The sequence below is a fragment of the Melanerpes formicivorus genome, unplaced genomic scaffold (genome assembly GCF_026170545.1).
Source record: "Melanerpes formicivorus ecotype bairdi unplaced genomic scaffold, bMelFor1.0.p_v2 SCAF_87, whole genome shotgun sequence".
NCBI classification, from domain to species: Eukaryota; Metazoa; Chordata; class Aves; order Piciformes; family Picidae; genus Melanerpes; species Melanerpes formicivorus.
In genome coordinates this window covers 912772-928187 of record NW_027142439.1, presented here as the reverse complement: position 1 = coordinate 928187, position 15416 = coordinate 912772, and the positions used below count along the sequence as shown (strand labels likewise).

Genomic DNA, 15416 nt, shown 5'->3' with positions numbered 1-15416 from the left:
AAAGTCCAGGGCCTGAAAAGACCTATTTTCTTACTTGCACACTCCCTGCAAGGGACCTTGCTAGTGACTGGCTTTGTGTTGAGTGTGGGATGGAATGGGATGGAATGGGATGGCATGGGATGGAATGGAATGGAATGGAATGGAATGGAATGGAATGGAATGGAATGGAATGGAATGGAATGGAATGGAATGGAATGGGATGGGATGGAATGGAATGGGATGGGTTGGAATGGAATGGAATGGAATGGAATGGAATGGACCAGGTTGGAAGAGACCTTCAAGATCATCATGTCCAACCTATCACCAACCCCACCTAAACAACTAAACCACGGTACCAAGCACCCTATAGAAGTCTCCTCCTGAACACCTCCAGTGATGGTGACTCCACCACCTCCCCAGGCAGCACATTCCAATGGGCAATCACTCTCTCTGTGTAGAACTTCCTCCTCACCTCCAGCCTAAACCTCCCCTGGCACAGCCTGAGACTGTGTCCTCTTGTTCTGGTGCTGGCTGCCTGGGAGAAGAGACCAACCTCTGCCTGTCTACAACCTCCCTTCAGGTAGTTATAGACAGCAATAAGGTCACCCCTGAGCCTCCTCTTCTCCAGGCTAAGCAACCCCAGCTCCCTCAGCCTCTCCTCACAGGGCTGTGTTCCAAGCCCCTCACCAACTTTGTTGCCCTTCTCTGGACATGCTCAGCAAGTCAACATCCCTCCTAATCTTAGGAGCCCAGAACTGGACACAGTATTTATAGCCCAAATAGTAGTGATTGCCTCTGTGTTTGTAGTGCTGTGGTGTACATGGCTCTGAGTGACTTGTTGGACTTGTGGCTTTTTTCCTCTCTTATTCTCTAACAAGCTATCCAGCTTATTAGAAACAATAAAGACCAGAAATAGATTCCCTTCTATGACTGACTGCAGAAGCAAATGTGCCATCACAAATCAGTGACAGAGCCTTCTGTGTCTGCAGCTTCACAGAGTGGGTGAGGAGGCTAGCGGTTCAAGTGGCAGCTCTCGGTGCCTCAGCACTTTCATTTGCTGTTTCAAATTCAGACTTAAATAGAATCCATAATCTCCCAACCAATGACTAATCCTCAGGGATTTTTGACTGCCAGCTTGCAAGATGTCTGCTTTTTTTTTTCTCTGCTGCATGTAGCCCTACGTGAGACATCAGATTTCCCATGGGAGCACTGGGCTGAGTGCTACCCTTCAGTCTTTCTTGTGAACCAAGCAGGAATATTCATAGTATCACAGTATCAATCAGGGTTGGAAGGGATCAGAAGGATCAGCTAGTTCCAACCCCCCTGCCATGGGCAGGGACACCCCACACTAGATCAGCCTGGCCACAGCCTCAGCCAGCCTGGGCTTAAACACCTCCAGGGACAGGGCCCCAACCACCTCCCTGCACAACCCATTCCAGGGCTTCACCACTCTCATGGGGAAGAACTTCCTCCTCACCTCCAGCCTCAATCTCCCCACCTCCAGCTTCATTCCATTCCCCCTAGTCCTAGCACTCCCTCAGATCCTGAGCAGTCCCTCCCCAGCCTTCCTGTAGCCCCCTTCAGATCCTGGAAGGCCACAATGAGGTCACCTGGGAGCCTTCTCTTCTGCAGACTGAACAGCCCCAACTCCTTCAGTCTGTCCTCACAGCAGAGGTGCTCCAGCCCTCTGCTCATCCTTGTGACCCTTCTCTGGACACCTTCCAGCACCTCCAGATCCCTCTTGGAATAGAGGCTCCAGAACTGGAGGCAGGACTCCAGGTGGGGTCTCAGCAGAGCTGAGCAGAGGGGGAGAATCACCTCCCTTGCCCTGCTGGCCACACTTCTCCTGCTGCAGCCCAGGCTCTGATTGGCTTTGTGGGCTGCAAGTGCACACTGAGAGCTCCTGGTGAGCTTCTTGTCCACCAGCAAGCACTCTGTTGGGTTTGTGTTCCCTCTGTCTCCTCCCAGAAAACGTAGCCATCATCACAGCCTATCTCAAAAGATAAAGAGCTAAAGTGTCAAAACACAACAGGTGATTGACTCAGTTCACACAGGTCTAAGTCTACATGATTGATATTCTCAGATTTAGAGAACAGAATAAACCAGGCTGGAAAAGACCTCAAAGATCATCTCATCCAACCTATCATCCAACACCATCTAATCAATTAGCCCATGGCACCAAGCACTCTATCAAGTCTCCTCCTGAACACCTCCAGGGATGGTGACTCCACCACCTCCCTGGGCAGCACATTCCAATGGGCAATCTCTCTTTTTGGGAAGAATTTCTTCCTAACATCCAGCCTAAACCTCCCCTGGCACAGCTTGAGACTGTGTCCTCTTGTTCTGGTCCTGGTTGCCTGGGAGAAGAGACCAACCCCCACCTGGCTCCAACCTCCCTTCAGGGAGTTGTAGAGAGCAATAACCAGCAACATTGGTTTGAAGCACTCAGTTATAGTTTTGCTTTTATATGTATTACCAGGGGCTTCTTACTTCCCAGAGAAGAGGTCCTAGGCAGTAACAGGTCAATTAAATCAGCTTCCAGGTCACCTTCTGAGATGAGTGAAAATATGATGGTATTTACAAGTGTCTCAAAAACATGCTGTACTGTGCCTTTATGGTGCACAGAATTGACTGAAACCACAGCCTTGCAACTATCCAGGGAGTTGTAGAGAGCAAGAAGGTCTCCCCTGAGCCTCCTCTTCTGCAGGCTAAGCAACCCCAGCTCCCTCAGCCTCTCCTCACAGGGCTGTGCTCCAGACCCCTCCCCAACTTTGTTGCCCTCCTCTGGACACCTTCCAGCAACTCAACATCTTTCCTAACCTGAGGGGCCCAGAACTGGACACAGGACAGTAACAGTTTACCTGTTGAATAGCATAGGGTTTGCATGGGTTTGGGGGGGTGGGTTTTTTTGTACTTTCTTTGTGTTTTGTGAAACTTTCAGAGCAGTCTCTGTACCTGCTGAGCCAAACATACTCTTCCACAATAACAATCTGATCCTGCAGCCAAAACCTGGTCTGCTTGTAGCTGACAGTCTGGGAGTTGCCTGGGTGAGCTCTGCTGACACAAACTGTTTTGAAGTAGTACAGATGTTTTTGTGTGTGTGTCAAATAGAGTCACTTCAGAGTTACTTACAAACCTAAATGAAGAGACTTTCTGTTGAGTGCCCTGGCATCCTCAGTCTCATATAACACCTTCTACTCCAATAGTAGGAGGCCACTTAATAGCTTTGACACCAAATTGAGTTGACCTTATTGTGAAGTGCATTTTTCTGCCATAGCTGTTTATCTTCTTTTGTACAGGGATAGCTCCCAAACAGAGAGGGACCAGGGGGTGCTGATTGACAGCCACCTAAACATGAGCCAGCAGTGTGCCCAGGCAGCCAGGAGGGCCAATGGCATCCTGGCCTGCATTAGGAAGAGTGTGGCCAGCAGGAGCAGGGAGGTCATTGTGCCCCTGGACTCAGCACTGGTTAAGCCACACCTGGAGTCCTGTGTCCAGTTCTGGGCCCCTCAGTTTAGGAAGGACATTGAGACACTTGAAGGTGTCCAGAGAAGGGCAACAAGGCTGGGGAGAGGCCTTGAGCACAGCCCTGTGAGGAGAGGCTGAGGGAGCTGGGGTTGCTTAGCCTGGAGAAGAGGAGGCTCAGGGGAGACCTCATTGCCCTCTACAACTACCTAAAGGGAGGTTGTAGCCAGGAAGAGGTTGGTCTCTTCTCCCAGGCAACCAGCACAAGGGGACACAGTCTCAAGCTGTGCCAGGGGAGGTTTAGGCTGGAGGTGAGGAGAAAGTTCTTCACTGAGAGAGTTGTTAGCCATTGGAATGTGCTGCCCAGGGAGGTGGTGGAGTCCCCATCCCTGGAGGTGTTCAAGAGGGGATTGGATGTGGCACTTGGTGCCATGGTCTAGTCATGAGGTCTGTGGTGACAGGTTGGACTCGATGATCTCTGAGGTCTCTTCCAACCTTTGTGATACTGTGAAGAAGAGACTGGATGAGGCACTTAGTGCCGTGGTACAGTTGATTAGGTGGTGTTGGGTGATAGATCGGACTCAATCTCAAAGGTCTTTTCCAACCTGGTTAATTCTGTATTCTAAATGAAAAGACTTTCTGTTGAGTGCCCTGGCATCCTCAGTCTCCTGTAACATCTTCTACTTCATTAGTAGGAGGCCACTGAATAGCTTTGACACTAACTTGAGTTGACCTTATTGTGAAGCGCATTTTTCTGCCATAGCTGTTTATCTGCTTTTGTACAGGGATAGAATATACTTCACTTGTGATAAGGTTTCTGAAAGGCCTTTATCTTTTTAACCTAAGAACAGAGAACTGGCTCACTCAGCTGTATGATTTTATAACAACAGAACCTTGGCTCTTTGGTCTACTTGGGAAAATACTCCTGTGCCTTGTAAAACACATAGCAGGGAAATGGATGTGTACTGCAGGGGTTATGAAGCTTCTGCTGAAAGAATGGGAAACTCTCACAGGCTTCTGCTGGTTTAATTATGATGTTAACTGTGCCCACTTTAGGTCTACTGCCTGACTCTCCCTTCTCCTTTAAGGGAATCTTGAAGTACTTTATCTAGAAACTGAAGCATCAAGCCAAAGATAAAGTTTGTGTTGGTTCCTTGAGTTCTTTGCAAGTAGCTGTCTTAGAATGGGGCTGATTCCTGTGTACTGGCACTTGATCTTCTCTTCATCTGCTCTCCTGACTATTCTTTTAGATTCTACTTGCAGAAAGACCAGCAGGGTTTTGAGAGCACAATATGCATGACTGCATCTTTTCCTCTAATGTATCTTCCCTAATAGTGGGGAAGAATGACTCTCTCAGAATGTACCCATCTGAGCTTCCAGTTCCCCAGGATCTTGGAAGGACTTCTGTGCAACAGCAGCTTCAGCCTCTGCCACAGAGAGCAGGCAAACTGGTGGCTGACTGGCAGAGCTGAGAGGAAATAGATTTCCAGCACAGGGGCAGTGGTCTCCTCTTCAGAGACTTTAACTACAGCACCCCTCCAATGCTACATCAAAACAACAAGAAGTGCTTTTAAATCACACATGGAAAGGATGGACAGGGCTGAGCTTTTCCCCTGAAGGATGGACAGGGCTGAGCTTTTCCCCTGAAGGATGGACAGGGCTGAGCTTTTCCCCTGAAGGATGGACAGGGCTGAGCTTTTCCCCTGAAGGATGGACAGGGCTGAGCTTTTCAACCTTAAGGATGGACAGGGCTGAGCTTTTCACCTTCTCTATTAATAAGGAAATTAGGATGCATTAGATGAAGCTGGCACCAGGCAGGTTCAAAGCAAATAACACAATACATTATATTGGTTTATATGCTCATGGGTAATATACCCATGACATTCTTTGCCTAAAGATGGCATGGATGAAGGAAGTTCAGATGGATCTAAGGAGAGACTGGTAGAAGACCTTAGAAGAGAGATCTAGTAAAGGTCACTGACTGGACAAACCCCCTCCAGCTCAGAAACCCTCCCTAGGTTGGGTGCTGGAACCAAGGTGCTTCTCCTGGTCCTGCTGTTCTCTGAGGGCATACTTGGGTAAGAATTGGCTTGTGTCTGCTGCTGGAGAGAAGAAAAAGGGCCAGGGGTATGCCTGGCCTGAGCCAGTCTGACCTCTCCTTTATAAATCTTAGCCTACTGGCAGCCTTCACAAAAATGAAACAAATACTTTCAGGATCTTCCCCTCTTTAAATTCAACCAACTAGAACCAACCTTAGTCAGTCCCGTGCCTTTTCCTGCAGCCTCAGCTTTGCTTGCTGCATAACCTGGGGTAGTTCAGAGATTTTGATGACATATCTTAATGAAATGCCTCCACCTCACCTCCTTTTTCCTCCCTGAATCATACCCTTACTTCAAGCAGACTTTATTCATAGTCATCCCTTGAGAAACCCAGTACTACCATTCTAATGTTGAGTAGTGATTTTTCTTCTTCCTCATGCTGGCTTTCAGGTTCTCTCTATACAGAGAGGAAATCTTTGACCTCACTGAGAAAAAAACGAAGGCAAGAAAATGAAACAGGGAATCCATAGGAGAGTGTTGTTCCCATCACAGTAATTTGGGGAATTCCATCCTGATCCTTGTTGAATGAATAAATTCAGCCCCAGATCTGTCATGCCAAACTTCAGAATGTGACTTCCATTGGCAAGACATCTTTGGGCACTCTCAGAATTAACTTTCCTGCTCTTCCTTTCAGCTTAGCAGGACAAACCTACTGTCAGTACAACTCCCTCAGTCACTCACAAGGACAGGGGAATTCAATGGGATGTCTCTGTATTTAGCAGAGGTTAAGGTGGTCAGTGCTTGTGTTCAGTTCCCTGGTTGGCTTAAAGCCCTTCCAATGCTCACTAGCTAGGCACAGGTCACTGCAGCTAGGACTTGGGGAGGAGGGAAACAGGAAGGGATGGGGAAACAGGGGAGAATACAGAGCCTTTCATAGCATCCTTCCACCCTCTGCCTCCTGCTGCTGGTAAATCTGCACCTGAACACACAGTGCTTTAAAAGATACAACCAACCAACCAAAAGCTGCTCCTGTTTGGCTTTTCACTTTTAACACCTTGGGTATCGAGCAAATGAATGCAGCCCCTGTGCCAGGGCTCTGTCTTTCTAACTTTGCATGTACATCAGCAGGCACAGTGGGAACCTTTTCTGGTTTGGATCTGGCATAAAGGGCTGATAAAGCAGCAAGGAAGGAATCCACATTGCTTGTGTGGCCTCCTGGAAAGATTAAGATGTATTTAATGGGTTCTATATATGTGCTTTATTTCAATTAAAGGTTTCTTTTTTAACAAGACCACTTTGGCATGACAGCCAGCACTGAGGTTTAATTTACTATAGCACAGTAAAATAACAACATTAAAATTCTGTGCACCACTCCCTTTGATGCCAAACTTTTAAGAGAAAGGCAAACCACTGAAAGGTTGAAAGTCACTGGCAGAGAAGTTGTAACCAGAGCCTACAGAATGCTGAACAAGCTTCTCAGGATTTTCATAGAACCATAAAGACTGGAAAAGACCTCAGAGATCATCAAGTCCAGCTTATCACCCAACACCTCCTGACTAACTAAACCATGGCACCAAGTGCCACATCCAATCCCCTCTTGAGCACCTCCAGGGATGGGGACTCCACCACCTCCCTGGGCAGCACATTCCAATGGCCAATCTCTCTTGCTGGGAAGAACTTTCTCCTCATCTCCAGCCTAAACCTCCCCTAGCACAGCTTGAGACTGTGTCCTCTTGTTCTGGTGCTGGTTGCCTGGGAGAAGAGACCAACCCCCACCTGGCTACAACCTCCTTTCAGGGAGTTATAAAGAGCAAGAAGGTCTCCCCTGAGCCCCCTCTTCTCCAGGCTAAGCAACCCCAGCTCCCTCAGCCTCTCCTCTCCTCTCTTTTACTAATCATTAATATAAAGTAGATGAGCATGTTCAAAAAAGAAAAATCCACTCAGAGATGGGAAAAAAAAAAGCAAGCAATTTTATTTTTTCCTCATCAGATCCACGAATGAAAACTGTAAGATGAGATGTACCAGTTTCAAAGCCTTGAAGGTCATGCTGACCAGCAACAATCGCTGAAGCTCACCAACTCACCAACCAGAGCAGAGCCTTTGACACTGCCCCACACCACATCCTGGGCTCCAGGCTGGTGACACATGGGTGTGATGGGTGACCACTGGATGGATAAGGAACTGGCTTGATGGCTGCACCCAGAGAGTGGCTGTCAATGGCTCCATGTCCCAGTGGAGGCCAGGGACAAGCAGAGTCCCTCAGGGATCACTCCTGGCACCAGGCTTGTTCAACATCTTTGTGGGTGCCATGGACAGTGGCACTGAGTGCACCCTCAGCAGGTTTGCTGATGACACCAAGCTGTGTGGTGCAGCAGACAGGCTGGAGGGAAGGGAGGCCATCCAGAGGGACCTGGACAGGCTGGAGAGGTGGGCACAAGCCAAGCTCAGGAGGTTCAACAAGACCAAGGGCAGCATCCTGCATCTGGGTGGAGGCAATCCCAGGCACAAATCCAGGCTGGGCAGTGAGTGGCTGGAAAGCAGCCCTGAGGAGAGAGACTTGGGGGTGCTGGGGGAGGAGAAGCTCACCAGGAGCTCTCAGTGTGCACTTGCAGCCCACAAAGCCAATCAGATCCTGGGCTGCAGCAGGAGAAGTGTGGCCAGCAGGGCAAGAGACGTGATTCTCCCCCTCTGCTCAGCTCTGCTGAGACCCCACCTGGAGTCCTGCCTCCAGTTCTGGAGCCCCCATTGCAAGAGGGATGTGAGGGTGCTGGAAGGTGTCCAGAGAAGGGCCAGGAAGGTGAGCAGAGGGCTGGAGCACCTCTGCTGTGAGGACAGACTGAAGGAGTTGGGGCTGTTGAGTCTGGAGAAGAGAAGGCTCCCAGGTGACCTCATTGTGGCCTTCCAGGATCTGAAGGGGGCTCCAGGAAGGCTGGGGAGGGACTGCTCAGGATCTCAGGGAGTGCTAGGACTAGGGGGAATGGAATGAAGCTGGGGTGGGGAGATTGAGGCTGGAGGTGAGGAGGAAGTTCTTCCCCATGAGAGTGGTGAAGCCCTGGAATGGGTTGTCCAGGGAGGTGGTCAAGGCCCCAGCCCTGAAGGTGTTTAAGCCCAGGCTGGCTGAGGCTGTGGCCAGGCTGATGTAGTGTGGGGTGTCCCTGCCCATGGCAGGGGGGTTGGAACTGGATGATCCTTGTGGTCCCTTCCAACCCTGACTGATTCTGTGATACTATGAACTCACAGTGATTAGTCCTGATTGAATACCTCAGTTTCCAGCCCGTGTGTTCTGATAATGCTTTTCTTACATGTTGTATACTTCCATTGCTACTTAATTGACCAAAAAAATGCTCTTTTGCTACATTTTAATTGAATTCCATTTCTCACCTCAATACAGTTTACAAATGATAAGTGAAAGACTGACTCATGTGGTAAAGAACAGCCATGAAGTTTTATAACCTAAAAAGTGAAGCTTCAGAATCAGAGCTTATTTATACAGATGATTAAGTAAAAGTTGTACAGGTGTGACAATGCCTGGGTAGCAAAAGTAATCCTGTTGTGTCAAAAGGATGCATTTAGTTCAATGAAGGTCTTGGAATTAAAATGAAAGAGCACAAATGCAAACTCAGATCAGAGCAGACTCTGCAAGGCAAGGTCTCTCTCTTTTCTCTTTCATGAGGTAGCTTGAAATGATAATTTAACTCAGTGACACAATCCAATCCACCCAGTCTGCTGATAACATGCACTTGTAGTTCTGGGTCCTAAACAAACACAATATGGGCCTTGCAAGGGCTTTAGAAAGCCCTGGTTAATAATCAGTTGTCCAGGAGTCCCCTCTGACCCTCAGGGCCCTCCTTCATCTTGGAACAAAACCCCAGCAGCTGCTGCTTCTAGGAGCCGCCGCAGCGCAGTAGCTGCACCCCTTGCTGTTGCCTCTGCCTCCCTGGGCTCTGTGGAGCAAGAGAAACCTGTGGCTGCAAAGTAGTTCAGAGCAAATTAAAGCAAGCTGGGCAGCTGAGCTCCTGAGAACTGCCTCAGAATAAGGTAGAAGGAGACAACCCGGGGTTAGATGACCTTGACTATCCAGCGTGTTGTCTTGACAAAGAGTAATTGCTTGACAGTGCTCCGGGCTTGGAAAACATAACGTTATCATGTTCATGCTGTAGCCACTGATAGAGATTGTTTTCATTACACATACTGGTTATTTCTAACTCCACTGAACCTACTGATGTGTGAAAACATTAGATAAGTTCAAACTAGAGCTCTCAAACTTGAAGAGCTGAAACTTGAAAGCCTCCCTTTTGTTCGAGTCACTCCTTTTGGCTAGCGGATGCCTGTCTTCAACTCAAGACTCAGCCTGTGTCCAGCATCCACAGTGGACTTGGAAATGCTTTTTTAATTTGAATGGTGCCTTTGTTGGAGCTGGAGAAGCTTCAATGAAAGAATATCTCAGTTTTGTGCTTGGGGAATGCTATTGTGTTAATTATCTCCTTGTGGAGGTTTCAGCATTAAGGCTGTTGGGCACGTTAAAGAGCAGCCCACACTTGCAGCTCGGTGTTTCAGTCACGTGCAGAAGTTCAGCACTTATTACATATTTTATACACTCTAAGAACTTACATTTTTTTCTTTGTTGATCTGCACTATAACAGAACTTCCTTTTGAACCAGCATCTACAGTTAGTTTCCTTCCCTTTCAGCACAATTCAGAAGAACTCAGCAGATTATGTAACTATATAAATATATATAAATAGATATGTATATAAATATATAAACATGACCCTCTTCCAGTTTTAAAGATTTTCTGTTCTCTGACATAAAATATTCATTTTTCTTTTAAAAGCTGCCAAGCCTCTCCCTGAAATAATCTTTTCATGGTTTTCCTTATGCCTTAACATGTGTCTCTTGGAGTATCACAGTATAATCACAGTATGGCTCTGGCCAGGCTGATCCAGTGTGGGGTGTCCCTGCCCATGGCAGGGGGGTTGGAACTAGATGATCCTTGTGGTCCCTTCCAACCCTGACTGATACTATGATATACTGTGATTATACTGCTTGTACCTTAACACATGTCTGTTGGAGTATCAAGAAGCTTCTCAGTGCAAGAGAGGCTGTGCAGAGATATCATCCTCATCCAGCCTCATCTAGTGTGGGGTGTCCCTGCCCATGGCAGGGGGGTTGGAACTAGATAATCCTTGTGGTCCCTTCCAGCCCTGAATGATACTATGATACTATATAAAAGGTGATAGGAAGCTTTTAGAGAGAGGTACAGATTGCTGAAGTTAAGACAAAAAGGAAGGGAAGGCAGCATGCAATATGGAGCAGTCACATGGACCCAAGTGGTGAGGGAGGTTGTAGGCTTGCTGGAGTCTGTCAGGGGTCAGTACATGGTCACTCATGACCTGAGGGGCATAGAGAGGTAGAATCCCCGTGGCAATCTGCAAGAGAATGTGTGGGCTCTGGTTCAGTCATTCACACAGCATCAGAAAGTAAATGGGATACTCCTTTCTGATTTAATGTCTTCGTTCATCCAGTTCAGCCTCTTCCATTAAGCTTCTCTTGTCTTTCCCTCCATTTCCCTGTGCCTCCTCCCTACTCCCAGCATGCTCTCCCTCTAGGAAGATGAATGTTAGGCATGAGAGAGAGTTTCACTACTACTTGTAAGCTTGTTGCCTCAATTCTTGCTTCCAGATGGGCTGTGTGCCAGCCTGTGTGTGGAACTCATGGATTATTAACAGCTACCTAGATCTAACACACAGCTTTTCATCTACAGCTCTCAACATTGGGTTGTGTTGTTCTGAAGACCAGGGTGAGATGTTGTTTCTTTTCCAGAGCTGAGGTAGAATTGGCTGCAGTAAGATCAAACAGGATTTGTACCTCCTCCTTGTTGGGCTGCTGGAGAGATGATAGCAAACCAGAACAGAATAAATGTCACATCTCTTCTAGACTCTGAGTGCCACTGACTCACAGCCCAGCATCTCTGCAGTGCTTTGTGCAGACTCTCCCACTGCACCCAAAGCTTCCCCTGTGGGAAGGCTCATGGCTTCTTTCCACAATTCCTACAGAAGAATCCTTCCCTGGGAGAGGCAGGAGGCTTCCAGTGCCCTTTCTCAGTCAGGCCTTCCTGTCTAACAAGGAGGCTGTGGGAGACTGGTGAGGACTCCAATTGCTGTAACTGTTGGTTCTTTTCCACAGAGATATGATACAGCATGAGAACTCCCTTGAAGGAGGTCATCCTAGCTGCATCAGCATTTAGACAGTCAGTAGACACTGACTGGAGACCTCACCTCTGAAACTGTGACTTTTCTCTTTGGGAAAGACATGTGGTCACAAGACAAATACACAGACAAAGCGTTGCTCAGTACTTACTTCAGGATCTTAGGTAATTCCAGACTTGAGATAACCTTACTAGACATAGCCTTATGTTCAGTGAGAGGTGGGACAGTCTTAATTGTCCCTTAGAATTGAAAAGCTCTTGGTCAAAGTCTGACTCAGAGACAGGAGTATGGCCCTCATCTGAACTCCCATTCCAAACCTTGGTCACAACAGCATCCCTCTTCTACCTGGATAGAGAGTTAATAGCAGCTGTATGATTTAACTTCACATGTTCACCTTCCCAAAGCAGCTCTTGCTCCTCCACCATCCCCCTGCTTCATCTTCCCAAAGCAGCTCCTGCTGACTCTATGGCATCCTCCACCCTGTCTAAACATCTCCTGCTCCCCCACCACTATTTTTACACCCATCCCAGAGCTGGGGACAGGACCCTCACCAGCCAAGGCACCACACAGAGGAGCTCAGCCCCAGCCAGCACCCGTGGATGATACTGGAGTAGTCATCAATCACTGCCCTAACAACCGGGGGGCCACCAGGCCCCCCGGCCTTTGGAGTCACCACCACCAACACCCAGTGTGCCCCAGGGGCACTCACCAGTGAGGAGAGGAGGATCCTCAGCCCAGATGGGCTCAGCTTGGGGCTGCTGCCTCTCCTGGTGGGGATTAAATAGGGGAGTGTGTGGGGAGGGCAAAGTGGCCACACCTGGGCTGGGAGGAGACTCCAGCAGAGCCCAGGGGCTGTGGGATTTTTACAGGGGACATTAGGAAAAGAATCTTTACAGAATGTGCTGCCCAGGGAGGTGGTTGAGTCACCCACCCTGGATGTCTTTAAAGGTGCTTTAGAGTTGGTGCTTGGGGATATGGTTTAGGGGTGAGCTTTGTGGAGCAGGGTCATTGGTTGGGCTTGGTGATCCTGAGGGTCTTTGCCAACCTGAATATTGCTGTGATTTCTGTGGATGTCTATGTCTGTAGGAACAGGAGCTAGCAATCTGCTCTCAGATGGTGGGATGAAAGAGGGAGCCACTGTAGTCTTTAATGTGTTAATCAATTCAGTTCACTTAAGGGTGAGCAAAGCCTTCGACACTGTCCCGCACCACATCCTGGGCTCCAGGCTGGTGACACATGGGTGTGATGGGTGACCACTGGATGGATAAGGAACTGGCTTGATGGCTGCACCCAAAGAGTGGCTGTCAATGGCTCCATGTCCCAGTGGAGGCCAGGGACAAGCAGAGTCCCTCAGGGATCAGTCCTGGCACCAGGCTTGTTCAACATCCCTGTGGGTGCCATGGACAGTGGCACTGAGTGCACCCTCAGCAGGTTTGCTGATGACACCAAGCTGTGTGGTGCAGCAGACAGGCTGGAGGGAAGGGAGGCCATCCAGAGGGAGCTGGACAGGCTGGAGAGGTGGGCACAAGCCAACCTCAGGAGGTTCAACAAGACCAAGGGCAGGGTCCTGCAGCTGGGTGGAGGCAATCCCAGGCACAAATGCAGGCTGGGCAGGGACTGGCTGGAAAGCAGCCCTGAGGAGAGAGACTTGGGGGTGCTGGGGGAGGAGAAGTTCACCAGGAGCTCTCAGTGTGCACTTGCAGCCCAGAAAGCCAATCAGATCCTGGGCTGCATCAGGAGAAGTGTGGCCAGCAGGGCAAGGGAGGTGGTCCTCCCCCTCTGCTCAGCTCTGGGGAGACCCCACCTGGAGTCCTGCCTCCAGTTCTGGAGCCCCTATTGCAAGAGGGATGTGGAGGTGCTGGAATGTGTCCAGAGAAGGGCCAGGAGGATGATCAGAGGGCTGGAGCACCTCTCCTGTGAGGACAGACTGAAGGAGTTGGGGCTGTTCAGTCTGGAGAAGAGAAGGCTCCCAGGTGACCTCATTGTGGCCTTCCAGGATCTGAAGGGGGCTCCAGAAAGGCTGGGGAGGGACTGCTCAGGATCTCAGGTAGTGATAGGACTAGGGGGAATGGAATGAAGCTGGAGGTGGGGAGATTGAGGCTGGAGGGGAGGAGGAAGTTCTTCCCCATGAGAGTGGTGAGACCCTGGAATGGGTTGTGCAGGGAGGTGGTTGGGGCCCCATCCCTGGAGGTGTTTAAGGCCAGGCTGGCTGAGGCTGTGGCCAGGCTGATGTAGTGTGGGGTGTCCCTGCCCATGGCAGGGGGGTTGGAACTAGCTGATCCTTGTGGTCCCTTCCAACCCTGAATGAAACTATGAAACTATGAAATTATGCTGTCACTTAATTTCTTCTTTCATTTATTTACAGGTCAACTGTACCTGCAGTGCTGAGCTATTGTGATTGTTTTGTATGACTTGGGTCAAGCCTGAAGCTTTCAAAACCATGTGTCAAAGGTAAGTTAGTTCAATAATAATCTTATTTGTGTATGTGCCTAAAAATATTGCATGTTATAGGGGAAAGTTCTTGTCACTTACTCAAAGGCTTAGCTCTGCTGCTAAGTCACAATCCTGAGTAAGGATGTTGGGCAGCAGTGTGTGCCCCTTCAGGGAGCTCTTGAGACATAATTGTGGCCTTCCAGTATCTGAAGGGGGCCTACAGGAAGGCTGGGGAAGGACTTCTCAGGATCTCAGGTAGTGATAGAACTAGAGGGAATGGAATGAAGCTGGAGGTGGGGAGATTCAGGCTAGATGTGAGGAGGAGGTTCTTCACCATGAGAGTGGTGAGACCCTGGAATGGGTTGTCCAGGGAGGTGGTTGGGGCCCTGTCCCTGGGGGTGTTTAAGAGCAGGCTGGATGAGGCTCTGTCCAGCCTGATGTAGTGTGGGGTGTCCCTGCCCATGGCAGGGGGGTTGGAACTAGATGATCCTTGTGGTCCCTTCCAACCCTGAATGAAACTATGAAACTATGAAATATTTTCTCCCAGTGCTCTCCAGTATGCTGAGAAAGTGTTGTGTACCCCATCAGCTTTTAAAATGATGCAACCTGATCCCTTCTTTACAGCTCAGAGGCTGGGGGTAGGGAGTGAAGGTGGAAGAACAGGAGCCCAGATCCTCCTGCTCGTTTTGGGTTTGGTTTTCTCTCTTGAGTGAAGAGAGCATTCATTGTGCATGACCGTTATGAGGAAGGCCTCTTAGCTCTCACCCTTCACAGTTCTTTTGACATAGGCCAGGTTTAATCTGGTCTGCATTAGGAGAAACTACAGTACACTTCCAGGGTTATAATGTGCTTCCCCCTCATTTTCATCTTCCCTCCCTGGTATGTAAATCATCGCTTGTAAGGGATGAAAATCTGTAGGAGTTACACAACTGAAGTGATTGCACTAACATGGAGCTTCTTCTAGTTAGTCTGCAGTGCTTATTGCCCTTTTCAGTCCTGTAAAACTAAAATGAAATGAACTGCAGATCAAAAGAGGCTATCTAACCAACCAATAGGAGTAAAATTGATGAGCTAAAGTAAATTACTAAAGCAATTTTACAAACAAGGACAGACAATGTGCAAGTCAAGTTGTGGGCAGGGATTTAGAAGCCATCCAGATGTAGTAGTTCATGGATTTAACTTGGAAAGGCTACCAGCAATATTTAGTCAGTGGTTGTGACAGCCAGTCACTACACTGTCATACAGAGGAACCTTTGTGGAAGTTATTATTTCACAAGAGGACATTTTCCTGC

At 48.8% G+C, this 15416-nt stretch overlaps 2 long non-coding RNA genes across 10 annotated transcripts in view; one reads left to right on the top strand and one right to left on the bottom strand.

The window, feature by feature from the left end:
• LOC137454873 (uncharacterized) overlaps positions 1-15416 on the top strand; it is an 80823-nt gene that overhangs the window by 50020 nt on the left and 15387 nt on the right. For all 7 annotated transcript variants that reach the window (XR_010990700.1, XR_010990702.1, XR_010990704.1 and 4 more), the window contains one exon: positions 14057-14142. This is a non-coding gene — a long non-coding RNA (uncharacterized lncRNA). The remainder of the gene's footprint in view (positions 1-14056; positions 14143-15416) is intronic.
• The window catches only part of LOC137454875 (uncharacterized), a 67457-nt gene that overhangs the window by 45404 nt on the left and 6637 nt on the right, over positions 1-15416 (bottom strand). The window lies entirely within an intron of this gene.